The sequence below is a fragment of the Vicia villosa genome, linkage group LG4 (genome assembly GCF_029867415.1).
Source record: "Vicia villosa cultivar HV-30 ecotype Madison, WI linkage group LG4, Vvil1.0, whole genome shotgun sequence".
Lineage (NCBI taxonomy): Eukaryota > Viridiplantae > Streptophyta > Magnoliopsida > Fabales > Fabaceae > Vicia > Vicia villosa.
The window spans coordinates 169561866-169577929 of record NC_081183.1 but is presented as its reverse complement, the minus strand read 5'-3'; positions in this window follow the sequence as shown (position 1 = coordinate 169577929).

Genomic DNA, 16064 nt, shown 5'->3' with positions numbered 1-16064 from the left:
GGCCATTTCAACTATCCTCCTAAGTACTATGCTCGCGAGGACGGGGATTTGGACGAGCAGGATTTGGCATCGTATACCCGTCTTTGCCAGTACGTGGATAGATTTTCGCTTAGTCCGTGGGTTACGAGGACTGGGGAGCCTGTTTGTGACGAGGAAGGAGTTCCGAGGGTAGAAGCTCGGGCCATAAACACCAAGGCCCTCTTGCTTTGTAGGACGCCCGAGGAGGCCAAGGCGTTGTTAGGTGGAGTTTGCTTCGTTTACTCTGTCTTTTTTACTTGACGTTTATTGCTAACTGTTTGTTTGTTTTGATTTTCAGATGCTATGCCCGTGAAGGACGAGAAGGTCTTGAAGGTGACCCAGGATGCGAAGAGGCTCCGGGCCTTAAAAAACAAAAGTCGGACGGCGGCCCCTGGTGGCGAGCATTCTGGGTCAGCTTCGGCCGGATCCCCTGTGGTGGTCCTGGATGGGGAGAGAACACCGAAGAAGGCGCGCCGTGGCGAATCACTTCGAGAAGATCCGCCGACTGCTGGGGCCGAGTGCGGATTCATGCTCCCTTCTTGCTTCAATGAAAGCCGTTTCTTCGAGAAGTTCCCCCTAACTGTCTCTCCGGATGAGAGTCGCCGAATTCAGGAGATGTCCTCTTCGGCCCGGTTACAGCAGCTTGCGAGTGACAGTGCTGCTGTGATGAGGGTTGTCGGGATGGCTCAGGTGCTCGCGCAAGGGAGTACTGTCTCGGCTGAAGATCTAAAAAAGGCACAGGACGACAAGAAATCTGCCGAGGATGAAGCTGCTAGGCAGAAATCTCTCCGTGAGAAGACGAAGAAAAGGATGGAGGAACTTCTGAAGGAGAAGGACGAGGAAATGGAGGCGGAGAAAAAGAAGGTCGCTGAGCTCGAGGAGGCCTGGCAGCCGACGGCGGAAGAATCCTCGGACGTGGCAGTGCTGAAGACGATGGCAGAGTTTGTCGAGAAGATCGACGATTTGAAGCTCGAGCTCGCTGACATGGCCGAGGAGGGATTCAAGTGTGCTGTCCAGCAGTTGAAATTCCTTAACCCGGGTTTGAAGATGGATAATATCGGCGTTTCTTCCAGGTTCGAGGATGGTCAGCTTGTGCCCGGTACGCCGGAGGAATAGCTTGTTTTGGGCCTGCGTGCCTATGTTCCTTTGGCCTGCGTGCCGATGTTTTTATCTTTAGATTTTCTGGGGCTTTTGCCTGGGATAATTTTGGGGCCTGTGTGCTCGTCATTTTTGTAATATCCGAACATCGCCGGCCAACTTGGTCGGTCTTTAACTTTATATTGCCTCAATTTTCTATGATGTGTGTGTTTTGAGATCCTTATTGTTGTATGTTTATTGATGCTAATAACTATGCCCGGGGTGTATTTGATCCGGGGGAGTATCCCATCACTTAGGAATATTTTGGTTTCGCTTGAATCAGACTGTGCTCGGCCTTGATTGTTGTTCGGGCGTGTGGGATACGACCCGGTTGCACAGAGCAGGTATGCGCGGTAAGCGAGCGCGAGGCCGCGATCGGGGCCAAGCGCTCGCGGCGTGAACGATCCCATCGCGAGCTGGGGTTCTGCCTTGCAGGTACTACCACGGTGGGTCTAGGTGTAGGGTCCCCCGTGTGGTCGGTCCTGTTCCTTAGTAGGGAGATCCGACGGTCGTTGTCATGGAGTGTCCGCGTTCGTACCATGACGCGAGTCCGTTTCCGGCGGGCTCCTCGCGTTTGGGGAGATTGACCGGGGTGAGTTGTTTCTAGCTGTAGTAGCGTCTGAGTTTTTCAGCGTTCCATGGTCGAGCAAGTCTTTCGCCGAGGAGGTTCTCGAGATAATAGGCTCTGTTTTCGGTTTTATCGTAAACTCGGTACGGGCCTTCCCAGTTTGGGGCGAGTTTGCCTTCGCGGGAGTCTTTCATGTTTCTGCGGAGCACTAGGGTGCCGACTTCGAATTCGCGCTTGATAACTTTGGCGTTGTGGCGAAGAGCTATCTGTTGTTTTAATTTTGCTTCTCGGAGGGACGATCCTGTTCGAATTTCCTCCACCATATCGAGCTCTTCCCTCATAGCCTCGTCGTTGAGCTCTTCTTCGAGGGGTGACTCGGTGCGCCGAGAAGGTTCTCGGATTTCTACGGGGATCACGGCTTCGGTGCCGTAAGTTAGTCTAAATGGAGTCTCGCCCGTGCTCGAGTGGGGCGTCGTCCTATATGCCCAAAGTACACTGTGTAGTTCTTCGACCCAAGCCTTTTTAACTTCGCCGAGTCTCCTCTTAAGTCCTCGGAGGATGACTCGATTGGCTGCCTCGGCTTGTCCGTTCGTCTGAGGATGCTTGACTGAGGTGAAATGTTGTTTCGTGCCGAGCTTGGCCACAAACTCTTGGAACTTTCTGTCAGTGAATTGGGTGCCATTGTCGGTGATTATAGTCTGTGGTACCCCGAACCGAGCGAGTATGTTTCGTTTGTAGAAACGGAGTACGTTTTGAGACGTGATCTTGGCGAGCGCTTCGGCTTCTATCCATTTCGTGAAGTAATCCACGGCGACCACTAGATATTTGTTTTGGTATGACCCGACTGGGAAAGGTCCGAGGAGGTCCATTCCCCAGGTGGAGAAGGGCCAAGGCGAGGAGAGGGATTTAAGTTCGCTCGGGGGAGCCAGGTGCATGTCGGCATGACGCTGACATTTATCGCATTTCTGGACATGCTCTTTGGCGTCTAGCTGCATGGTCGGCCAGTAGTAACCGGCTCTGAGTGCCTTCCTCGCTAGTGACCGTCTGCCGAGATGCTGGCCGTTGATCCCTTCGTGGAGCTCCTGGAGTATCTCAAGTGCTTGCGAGGCGTCGACACATTTAAGGAGAGGAATGGAGAAGCCCCGTCGGTATAATTTGTTTTCGATGACAGTGTACGAGCAGGCTCGCCTTTTAACGGCTGAGGCTTCCTTCGGGTCAGCAGGAAGTTCGTCTTTCGTGAGGAAGTTATACACCGGGGTCATCCAGCAATGGTTGTCCCCGATAGCGAATACTTGTAGAGCTTGGGCGTTTTTGCCTATGCTCGGCTTGGGCAAGATTTCCTGGATTACCGACTTGTTCCCACCTTTTTTCCTTGTGCTCGCGAGTTTGGATAATATGTCGGCACGTGAGTTATGTTCCCGGGGAATGTGCTCGACGTCCGCCTTTGCGAATCTTTTCATTTTCTCTTTGACGAGCGTGAGGTATTCGGCTAGTGTGTCGTTTTTGGCTTGGTAATCACCGCTGACTTGGGATGCGACGAGTTGGGAGTCGGTATAAATCATGACTTCGCGAGCACCTACGTCTTCAGCGAGGCGCAGGCCTGCCAGGAGAGCCTCGTATTCGGCCTGGTTATTCGATGTGGTGAAAGATAAGACCAAGGAAACCTTGTTGATGAGCCCCTCGTCGTTCTCTAGGATAATACCGGCTCCGCTTCCTGAGTTGCTCGAGGCGCCATCTACATAGATGGTCCATCTATTTTCGGAGGGAGTCGAGCGGCTAGAAATTGAGGTCATCTCGGCCACGAAATCAGCGAGCGCCTGAGCTTTAAGCGCCTTCCTTCCCTCGTACTGAATATCGAATTCGGATAACTCGAGGGACCATCGTAGCATCCTCCCGGCCATGTCTGGTCGGCTGAGGAGTTGTTTGATAGGTTGGTCTGTCCGGAAGACAACGGTGTGGGCGAGGAAATAGTATCTCAGCCTCCTGGCGGCCGTTATTAGGGCTAACGCGACTTTCTCTATCTGTTGATATCATACCTCGGGCCCTTGTAAGGCTTTGCTCGTGAAGTATACGGGTTTCTGTCCGTCTTCCGCCTCTCGGATTTGGGCCGCGCTAGCCGCCTCGTTTGAGACAGCTAGGTAGAGATATAGGATCTCGTTGCCATCTGGTCGGGAGAGGACGGGCGGTTTGGAGAGTACTTGTTTGAGATGGGATAGTGCTCGTTCGCATTCCTCGGACCATTCGAAGGTCGCTTCTTTTCGAAGCAACTTGAAAAATGGGAGGGCATGCTGGGCGTATTTCGTGACGAAGCGGGATAATGCCGTGAGCATTCCGTTCAATACTTGGATAGATTTTTTATTGTTAGGGTTAGGAAGTTCCGAGAACGCTCGACACTTATCCGGGTTGGCTTCTATTCCTCTCTCGGTTAGGTAGAAGCCGAGGAACTTGCCCGCCCGTACTCCGAAGGTGCACTTTTCGGGGTTGAAACGCATCTTGCAGGATCTGGCCTGCTCGAACACCCGTTCAAGATGTGCTGTGTGGTCGGCGTCTTCCCAAGATTTGACGATCATGTCGTCCAGATATACCTCGAGGGTGTCGTCGATCTCCCCTCGGAAAACCTTGTTCATCATCCGCTGGTATGTGGCTCCGGCGTTCTTGAGTCCGAAGGGCATCACGTTGTAGTAATAATTGCCCGACTCGGTCATGAACGCCGTGCACTGCTTGTCGCACCTCGCCATGGGGATTTGATTGTACCCTGAGTAAGCATCCATAAATGATAACAATTTATAGCCGGCCGAGTTGTCGACCAGCCTATCAATATTAGGCAGCGGGTATGCATCTTTGGGGCATGCCCGGTTAACATCAGTGTAATCAACACACATTCTCCATTTTCCATTAGATTTTTTGACTAGTACAACGTTTGAGAGCCAAGTTGAATACTTGGCCTCGGAAATAAAATTTGCCTCTAGAAGGTCTTTTACAGCTTTTTCGGCAGCCTCCGCTTTCTCGGGAGACTGCCTACGCCTACGTTGAACTACTGCTCTTGCGGTCGGATTGATGGAAAGTGTGTGGCAGGCGACCTCGGGGTCGAGTCCGGGCATCTCTGCTGCGCTCCAGGCGAACAGGTCGGCGTTGTCTCTCAGGCAAGCTATGAGCTGCTTCCTCGGTGTATCCGGGATGTCCTTGCCGATCTTCACAGTCTTGTCGGGGTTGTCGCCCAGAGGGATGAGCTCGAAATCCCCGTCCAGGATGGGACGGATTGGGTGAGCTGCCTTTGGCTGTGGTTCTTCGCCATTCTTCAGCTCCTCTTCTGTGAACCGTGCGTCGAGGTCGACTGAGCTGACGTTTGCTGTCGTCTGCCGATCATCAGGAGGGGACTTATCCTCGGCCCTTGATTTTTTGTTGGAGCTGGAGGGTGGTGCGATCATTTCCAGTCCCTTCACCGATGCGTCGAATATCCTCCTGGCAGCTTCGATGTCGCCGTTGACGGTGACTACTCGTCCCCTCTTCGTATAGAATTTCATCTTCAGGTGCACGTAGGGGTGGAAATAGGCTGGGCCGAACTAGGCTTTGCCAAGCCTAGGTCTGGCCTGTCCCAAAAAATCGAAGCCTAAGCCTGGCCTGTGGCCTGTCGTAGGCTTATTTTTAGCCCTGAGCCTGATCTTTTCGAAGGCCTGGTTAGCCTATTAGCCTATATAAAAGCCTATTTTTTTAACATACTAACTAAAATAATGTTTGAATAGACTAACTAACTAAAATACCAAGAGACTAAAAATTTATTTGCATTGACTTATTTTAACTTACCTATTAGCATAAGTTATGGGAGATTATTTATTTAAGATAACTTATGAAAACAATGTCCATTAGGTATTTTCATCTTATTTTCACAAGTTCTTTAAGATAACCATGTTTTATTTATGTATTTTAATTCAAAGTACAAAACATAAAATAATGATGATAAAAAATTATTCATATTTATTTAAATAGGCCGGCCTGATAGGCTTAAAAGGCTTTTTTTTGGGCCTGAGGCCTAGCATTTTTAACTAAATAGGCTTACAAAAAAGCCTAGGCCTTTTCTATTTATAAAAAATGTGTGGTCTGGCTTGAGCCTTTATAGGCCAGCCTGTAGGCCCCTGTTATCGACCTGGCCTATTTCCACCCCTAGGTGCACGGTTGAGGGGACGACAGTGAGTTCGGCCAGAGTGGAGCGCCCGATGATGCAGTTGTAGAGAGTCTTGCAGTCTATCACCAGAAACCTTGTTTTGACCTGCCTGGAAGCTTCCCCTTCTCCGAAGGAGACGAGCAGTTCGACGTAACCCCACGGCTTTGTGGTTGTTCCATTGAACCCTTGGAGGTCGGAGCCCATGTAAGGGGTGAGGTGCGAGTTGTCCAGCTGCAGGGTTTGGAAGAGGTGGGAGTACATGATGTCGACCGAGCTTCCCTCGTCGACCAGGATTTGACGGACGTCGAAGTTCGCCATTTGTGCTCGTATGAGCAGGGGGATCGTGGCGTTCGGGGCGCCGCCGGGCAGCTTTTCCAGGTAGAAGGTGATTGGGTCTGACTTCCCTTTGAATTTCCGAAGGGTCGGCGTGAGGTCTGTGCTGGCGCTGATCAACTAGTCGAACTTCCTTTTCACCGAGCCGATTGTGAGGGAGCCAGGGTCCCCACTGTTGGATATTAGCATTGTTGTCGGTAACCCTTCCCAGATGCTGAGGGCGGATGTCACTCCGACCGAGGGTATGAAGTCCTCAGGTCGGGTGACGGATAGTGCCACCTGCAGCGGCCTGGCGTTCGGCGAATTGCCCTCGTCAGAGCTCCGACGGTCGTTTCTTCTGGGAGGGTCTCCTTTCCTTGTGTATTTAGAAAGGTGGCCCTCTTTGATCAGCGTCTCGATAGCGTCTTTAAGGTGTATGCATTGCTCGGTCAGGTGCCCGTAGCTCTTGTGATACTTGCAGTATTTGGACTTGTCAGTCCCCGGTCTGGTGGGATTTGCCTTCGCGGGCCTGATGTTGGAGTTCCTGAACTCGGTGTTTTTGCATTCGGCCAGGATCTTCTCGCGCGAAGCGTTCGGGGGGTATAGTCGTTGAACCGACCAGCTGGCCCCCTGCGCTCCTTTGTGTCATGGGACCTGTCGTCCCTCTTTTTCTCATTTGCCCGGCGCGCAGCGGACGGGTCCTGGCTCGAGCTCCGAGCAACATCATTTCCCCTTGAGGCTTTGACGGCGGCCACTTCACCCTCCTCGAAGGCGATGAAAGCCTGCGCCCTTTTTAGTATGGCGTTCATAGATCGCAACTTTTCGATCTTTATCGCCTTCTTGAATTCGCTGCCACGGAGGAGTCCTCTCTTGAGGAGATACCTTTTCATGTAGTCATTCGTCTCCACTTGGACGGCTTCCTTGTTGAACCTGTCGAGGTAATCCCGGAGAGGTTCATTGGTTCCTTGGATCACAGCTTCGAGGTTTGCCTCGGACTTCGGTTGTCGGTGGGAGGCGGTGAAGTGGCTTTGGAAGAGTTCCTTAAATTCGGCCCAGGACTTGATCCTGTACCAGGTCATGGCCCCTTTCCGGAGCGTGGTCGGGAAGATCCGACACTTGATGGAACCGTGGACGACGTGATATTCCATGACGGCCTCAAGGTTCCTGATATGGTCGTCGGGATCCGTGGTCCCATCGTATGGATCCAAAGTCGGGGGTTTTTCCATTCCTCGAGGAAGGCGAGCCCTTCGGATGCTTTTGGACAAGGGGCTGCGGAATTCTTCCTCGTCGCTAGCGCTCGGAGAGATTGAGCGTGTGTTTCGCCGGGGATTTCCCGACGTTTTCTCAAGGTCCCGGCGATTGTCCCGGAAGGGTTCCTGTTCGCGAGGCTCTCTGCCTCTCCTAACAATTCTTCTTTCTTCTCTGTCGGGAGAAGGGCTGTCGACCTCTATGGGCTCAGGTCTCCGACTTTTCTTGATCTTGTGTGGAGGAGAGTGCGAATAGGACCTCTGGCTACGGGATCTCTTCGGTGGAGACCGCGAAGAGGACGGTGAGCGTCGTCGGGTTCTCCTTGGCGGGGATCGCGAGGAGGAGGAGTGTGATCGACGGCGCCCCCGCGGGGGAGAGCGATGTCGCTGCGCCTTCTCCAATCTCTCGATCCGTTCGCTCTGACTTCGGATGAGGCGGGTCCGCTACAGTTCTTTGAGGAGGACGAGGGCAGTGGTGTCGGTTCCTCCACGGGCGTCCGTTGCGTCCCGATTCTGCTCGTGACGGGTTCTCGGCCTCTCGAGAGAACGGGTGGAGGAGGACGCAGTCTGCCCGTCCTTGTGGTCAGCCTCGTGTTGGAGGCGAGCCAACTGCTGCTCGGGCTGGGTTTGGAGCTGCTCTTCACCATTGTTCTGAGGTTGGAGCTGCTCGGTCCGGTTGTCGAGAGCCTGCTCATCTCCATTGTTATGAGTCTGCTCGACGTGCTGAGGCTGCGGCCTTCTGGTGGATTGGGGGATCCCATGACTTGGCCTCCCATTCCCCTCGGAAGTGTGTTGTCTTACCCCCCGTCGGTGTCGAGCCGGAGTGGACTCCTCGATCATTTCCGTGAGATGGAAAGGGTAGGGGGTTGGGACAATGACATTGTTGTTGTTGCTGGCCATGACGATCGTAGGATGGATTAGCTTTGATCTTTGTTTCTTAAAGAAGGGGGAGCTTACTTCCCACAGACGGCGCCACTGATCGTACCTGATCAGAAGAGTCGTCAAGGCCTGCTCGGATGCTGGGTCTTCGTGAAGTGAAGGGGGGTGTACCTGCAAGGTACACCGATGCCAAAGTGAGTAGAGGAGCAAAGGAGAGCAAGTACAAGCTAAGGTTAGAAGAGAATTGAATACCTGACCCTCTAATGAAAGAGGGTATTTATAGCCCCCAGCGCTGGGCCATGATCTCGCTATTTGGACTGGATGCCCAGGCCCAATTAGGAGACTGCCAGGTTTCCTGACCGGAAATATCGGAGGTGCGTGAGTGTCCTCTGTCCTGGTTAACCGCTCCGAAGTTCAAGGGAGACGCGGTCTTTCAGGGACCACGTGGACTCCGTAATATTAGGAGGGTTGAATATGAAAGAGCCCTGCGAGGAGCAGGGTCCTCGGCGAAGGGGTGCTCGCGGAGAGCACCTTGGCCGGCGGGGAGCATTACGCCGGGCATGATACAAGACGAGCATCCCAAACTCAGTTGTGGGGCCAAGGGCGGTTTGGGCCTCTAAGGTTAAGTGGGCCGAAACTATAATGGGCCTAATCTTGGCCCAGTCCAGAACAACATCTTTATTCATAAATTAAATGTATTATTTGATTTAAAAAATGTGCTACCTAGCTCAAGATATAGACATTTTAGATTGGCTATTGTACAGTAACTTATAAAATAGAACAACCTATTTCATAGTATAAAATTACAAATTTTCCGGTATTATAACACTATAAGTCAGTTTTTAAAAAAAAATCCTAACTCTGTGAATTTAAAATAAGTCATTTTCAATAGTAAATCACAATCTCTTTTTTCTTTCTTCTCAACTCTTAATTTCCAATTTTTCTATAGTTAGTTTAACAGTTATCAAATTCTAATTTCCTCATTCAATTTTCAACTTATCAATTTTAGATAAATTAGACCATAGTCTCTGCATACAACAAAAGCAAGAAAGAGATGTTTTAGAGTTTTAAGATGGGAGAATAAGATGATCAGGGCTCACAAATAGAGAGCAAGAGGTATGATTAGAATCACAAAACTAATAAAAATTATATGAAACTCATTCGTGTGATTTGAGACATAAGATATGTGATTGGAGTCATATGATTCGAGTCGCACAAAAATTGGTGATTTAAATCATAGGCCCGGAGACAAACAGGAAGTTATTCAGATCAGTGTGATTTGAATCATACATTCTTGTGATTCTTATCTTAGTATTGTGATTCGAATCATGAAGTCTTTTGATTTAAATCATGAAAACTGGAAAATGGTTTCTCTAAGTTATCCATGAGTCTAATTCAAGTCAGACAAATTGTGCGATTAGAATCACGCTAGCAGAATCTCAATTTTACAAAATTTCAAAGTATTTTGAGATTATACTATAGTCATGACTTGAATCATTCTCAAATATAATTTTTTACTCAAAAACTCAATAAATTAATTTCAATCATATTGCTTAAACTTAAACCATACTTTTTGATTTATGCATAATAAAACGAATTTGAAAATCAATCCAAAAATTTGCAATTGATAAGGAGACTCAATGACAAAAACAATTAAAACTAAAAAGATTAAAAAGCAAGCAATCAAAAATATAACCCTTATTAAAGTATTAGAGACATGCAATGCAACTCTAAATCTCTTTCATTACTCTCCATTCTACAAATTCCTTGAAGTTATTTGGCAATGAAGCCAACTCAGAGTACTTGACTAAAATAACATACTTAGCATCCATTTGTTCTTGTCTTTACCCTTCAAACTTTCTTTCAATGTCATACATTTAAGACTTCACTTTTTTGTGTTCTTGCTCAAGTTTCTTTTTACGAGAATTACTATGCATTACAAAAACCATTATCAACTTAATTTATGGTTTTATAATTTTGAGAAATGGTTTTTTATTTTCATGTTAATCCCTCTGTCCCAAAAGTAATTACATTTGGAAAAAAAAACTGTCCTAAAATATTTGTCACTTTACATTACCAATGCAATTTTTTTTTCAATTGTACCCTCTAATAAATATCCTTAATTTATTGTTTTCTCACTTAAAATTAATGTTATTTCAAATACACCAATAATTAATCAGGATATTTTAGTAAAATCAACCTTCTCTCTTTCATTTATTACTGTTTCTTAATCTGTGTGAAGTGGGTTATTGCGACAAATAATTTAGAATGGAAGGAGTACCTCTTAACATTACTAAAAAAACTTTGTTTTCATGCGGAATTTCCTAGAAATAATGATGAAAGAATCAAACGAATCTTGATGATCTTTGAGAATTTTGGGATCAAGCACAGATGTTCATCCTTAAATGTTTGTAGCTAGTTGAACATTCATATAGCTTGATGAACACTCAATAATGCATACTAACACATTTTCCTATGAAAAAATATTCAAATGATCAAGACTTGATTTGGTTCAAAGTGTGAATTGGAATTAGTTTAAATATAATTATTTAGTGTAATTACCGATATAGCCCTGTAATCTTTATATATACGAGAAATAATAATGAGAAAAGTATCAAGCCAAGAATTGTTGACATGGTATCAGTAGGTTTTTTATCAAACCTGTGAGTTTTAGGTTAATCTTGGTTTTATTCAGCGACACCCCACTGGGTCGCTCTTGAAATCGTCTCGGTAGATCTCGTTTCTCGGTAATTGAAATCATCTCGGTTCTCGGTAATCTCTTCCAAGATTGCGATTCTAATCTCGGGTGCTTACAAATCGTGTTTGCTTTGATCGTGTTATCGTATCGGTGTCGGCAAGTATTCTGAATTAGGGTTTTGACTCGGTGTCGGCAAGTATTCTGAATTAGGGTTTTGACTCGGTGTCGGCAAGTATTCTGAATTAGGGTTTTGACTTGGTGTCGGCAAGTATTTTCTTCAGTGTTCCGTTGGTGTTTCTTGTTACATTAACAAAATTGTTCTTAAGAAATCTCTGATATTATGGCTTCCGAAGAAGAGATAGATCATATTTGTGTTCGTTTTACCGGAAAGAATTATCTTGTTTGGGAATTTCAGTTTCGGATGTATGTCAAAGGGAAAGGATTATGGAGTCACTTGGACGATGTCTCTTTGGCACCGTTAGAGACAACTGGCTTAGATGCATGGGAAATAGAAGATGCTCAGATTATCACTTGGATTCTCGGTACTATTGATCCTCACATGATTAATAATTTGCGATCTTTTTCCACTGCCCAAGAAATGTGGAACTACTTGAAGCGTATTTATAACCTAGACAATGCGGCCAAACGTTTTCAGTTGGAGCTAGACATTGCCAATTACAAACAAGGCAATCTGTCTGTTCAAGAATATTATTCTGGTTTTTTGAATTTGTGGACAGAACACTCTGCGATTATACATGTTGATGTTCCCAAGAGTTCTCTCGCGGATGTCCAAGAGGTCTACAATACTAGTAGGCGAGATCAATTTCTCATGAAGCTTCGTGAAGAATTTGAGGTTGTCAGAGGTGCTTTGCTGAATAGGAATCCTGTTCCTTCTTTGGATACATGTGTTGGTGAACTTCTCAGAGAGGAACAACGTCTTGCTACTCAAGGATCCATGTCTCACGATGTTGTCAATTCTGAGTCTGCTATGTTTGCATATGCTCCTCAGAGTAGAGGTAAAGGTCGTGATATTCGACATGTCCAATGTTTATCTTGCAAACAATTTGGACATTTTGCTCAGAGTTGCAGTAAGAAGTTTTGTAATTATTGCAAGCAGCGGGGCCATATTATCTCTGATTGTCCCACCTGTCCTCCACGATCAGCACAACGTTCGGTGCAAGCATTTCCTGCAAGTACAAGCTCTGCAATTGGTCCTTCCATCACCAATCCATCTAATGGTGGTGCTCTTCAACCTGAAATAATCCAACAGATGGTACTTTCCGCTCTTTCAACCTTGGGAATTCAGGGTAAGTCTTCGAATGTTTCCTGCCCGTGGTTTCTTGATTCTGGTGCATCCAATCACATGACAGCCTCTTCTGAATACTTGCACAATTTACATTCTTACCATGGTAATCAGAAAATTCAAATTGCGGATGGTAATGCTCTCTCTATCACGAATGTTGGTGACCTCAACTCTGAGTTTCGGGATGTGTTTGTAGCACCTGGACTTGCTTCCAATTTATTATTTGTTGGTCAATTGGTTGATAATAATTGTAATGTAAATTTTTCTCGTGATGGTTGCCTTGTGCAGGAACAGGTGTCGGGGAAGGTGATTGCGAAGGGGCCTAAAGTGGGAAGATTGTTTCCACTTCTGTTTATTTCTAGTCATTTATCTCTTGTTTGTAATAATGTCTTGAATTCTTATGAGGATTGGCATAGAAAATTGGGTCATCCTAACTCTGCTGTTTTATCTCATTTACTTAAAAATGGTTTATTGGGAAATAAAAATGTTGTTTCTAATGCCTCTCTTTCATGTTCTGTTTGCAAATTAGCTAAAAGTAAAACACTTCCTTTTTCGTCTGGTGCTTATCGGGCTTCCTCTTGTTTTGAAATGATTCATAGTGATGTATGGGGTATGTCTCCTGTAGTTTCTCATGCTCGCTATAAATATTTTGTCACATTTATTGATGATTATAGTCGTTTTACTTGGATATATTTTCTTCGGTCTAAATCTGAAGTGTTTTCCATGTTTAAGAAATTTCTGACATATGTTGAAACTCAATTTCATGAAAATGTTAAAAAATTTCGCTCTGATTCTGGTGGTGAGTACATGTCTCGTGAGTTTCAAGAATTTCTTCAGCAAAAAGGTATTTTGTCTCAACGATCTTGTCCCAATACCCCCCAACAAAATGGGATGGCAGAACGCAAGAATCGTCATTTGCTTGATATGACCCGCACTTTACTTCTTCAAGCTTCTGTACCACCCCGATTTTGGGTGGAGGCTCTTTCCACAGCTGTCTTCTTGATCAATCGTCTTCCTTCTACGGTTATTGATCTCGATTCTCCTTTTTTTCGTCTTTTTAAAATTCAGCCTAATTATAATGATTTACATACTTTTGGATGTGTTTGTTTTGTTCACTTACCTCCATTTGAAAGGCATAAGCTTGGAGTGCAGTCTGTTCAATGTGCGTTTATGGGGTATAGTCACTCTCATAAGGGATTTGTGTGTTATGATGTCACTAATCATCGTTTTCGCATTTCTAGGAATGTGACATTTTTTGATAATCAGTTTATGTTTCCATGTGTTTCTCCTGACATGAATGATATTGTTACTCTTCCTAAGTTTTCTATTATGCCTCAATCTATAGAACGCTATAAACCAGGTCATGTATATGTCAGAAAACACAAACAGCAGGTTCCCACACCCCTTCCCGACGCTGAACCGCCTGTTAGAACAAGAATTGTTCTGATCAATTATCTTAGTTTTGATGATAACAATAATATGAATTTTGCTTAAGATAATATGGTACTCTAATCCAATGCAATTTCCTTTTCAGGAAATATATATAAAGAGTATGCATAATTCAGCGCTCAGAAGCTTTGTCTCAAAGGGTTCAGCATGCAACATCAGAACATGGTCTGGCAAGACATCAGAAGATGGTCGAAGCAGAATCAGAACATGGGTCTATGGAAGCATCAGAAGAACAAGAGAACAGAAGCACTGAAGTTCTGATGGTATCACGCTTAGAAGCACTTCAAGGTCAGAAGATCAGAAGATGCTATGCACCAAGCTGTTTGACTCTGATGATATTCAAACGTTGTATTCACAAACATCAGATCAGAAGAAAGTACAAGTGGCAAGCTACGCTGACTGACAAAAGGAACGTTAAAAGCTACTAAAGGCTACGTCAGTAGACACAGCGTGAACAAGGCTCGAGGTAGTTGACAAAAGCGTATAACATTAAATGCGATGCTGTACGGAACACGCAAAGCATTAAATGCACTCAACGGTCATCTTCTCCAACGCCTATAAATATGAAGTTCTGATGAGAAGCAAGGTTAACGATCCTGAACAAAACAACGCCTATTAACTTGCTGAAACTCTGTTCAAATTCAAAGCTCAGAATCTTCATCTTCATCAAAGCTCACTACATTGCTGTTGTAATATATTAGTGAGATTAAGCTTAAACGTTAAGAGAAATATCACAGTTTGTGATTATAGCTTTTAAGAAGCAATTGTAATACTCTTAGAATTGATTACATTAAGTTGTAAGGAACTAGAGTGATCGTGTGGATCAGAATACTCTAGGAAGTCTTAGAGGTTATCTAAGCAGGTTGTAACTAGAGTGATCGTGTGGATCAGTATACTCTAGAAAAGTCTTAGAGGGTATCTAAGCAGTTGTTCCTGGAGTGATCAGTGTGTGATCAGAAGACTCTGGAAGACTTAGTTGCTGACTAAGTGGAGAACCATTGTAATCCGTGCGATTAGTGGATTAAATCCTCAGTTGAGGTAAATCATCTCTGCGGGGGTGGACTGGAGTAGTTTAGTTAACAACGAACCAGGATAAAAATAACTGTGCAATTTATTTTTATCTGTCAAGTTTTTTAAAGCTACACTTATTCAAACCCCCCCTTTCTAAGTGTTTTTCTATCCTTCAATTGGCATCAGAGCGCCGGTTCTAAGGTGCAAGCACTTAACGGTGTTTAGAAAAGATTCAGGAAGAGAAAAACGCTTCAGTAAAAGATGGTTGATGAAAGTGAAAAGTCTACACCTGCATCTACATCTGGCTCTGCTGAGCAATACAACGGTAACAATGGTTATACTAGACCGCCGGTATTTGATGGTGAAAACTTTGAATACTGGAAAGATAAACTGGAAAGTTACTTTCTTGGTCTAGATGGTGATCTATGGGATCTTCTGATGGATGGTTACAAACATCCAGTAAATGCCAGAGGCGTAAAGCTGACAAGGCAAGAAATGAATGATGATCAGAAAAAGCTTTTCAGGAATCATCATAAATGCAGAACTGTTTTGCTGAATGCTATCTCTCATGCTGAGTATGAGAAGATATCTAACAGGGAAACGGCCTATGACATATATGAGTCCTTGAAAATGACTCATGAAGGAAATGCTCAAGTCAAGGAGACTAAAGCTCTAGCTTTAATCCAGAAGTATGAAGCCTTCAAGATGGAGGATGATGAAGACATTGAAAAGATGTTTTCAAGATTTCAAACTCTTACTGCTGGATTGAGAGTTCTTGACAAGGGATACACCAAGGCTGATCACGTAAAGAAGATCATCAGAAGCTTACCCAGAAGATGGGGTCCTATGGTGACTGCATTCAAGATTGCAAAGAATCTGAATGAAGTTTCTCTGGAAGAGCTTATCAGTGCCTTGAGGAGTCATGAAATAGAGCTGGACGCAAATGAGCCTCAAAAGAAAGGTAAGTCTATTGCATTAAAATCTAATATCAAGAAATGCACTAACGCTTTTCAGGCTAGAGAAGAAGATCCTGAAGAATCAGAATCTGAAGAAGAAGATGAACTGTCTTTGATCTCCAGAAGGCTAAATCAACTCTGGAAGACCAAGCAAAGGAAGTTCAGAGGCTTCAGAAGTTCAAAGAAATTTGAACGTGGAGAATCTTCTGATGACAGAAGACTTGACAAGAAGAAGGTCATGTGCTATGAATGCAATGAGCCTGGACACTTCAAGAATGAATGTCCAAAACTTCAGAAGGAAAATCCCAAGAAGAAGTTTCATAA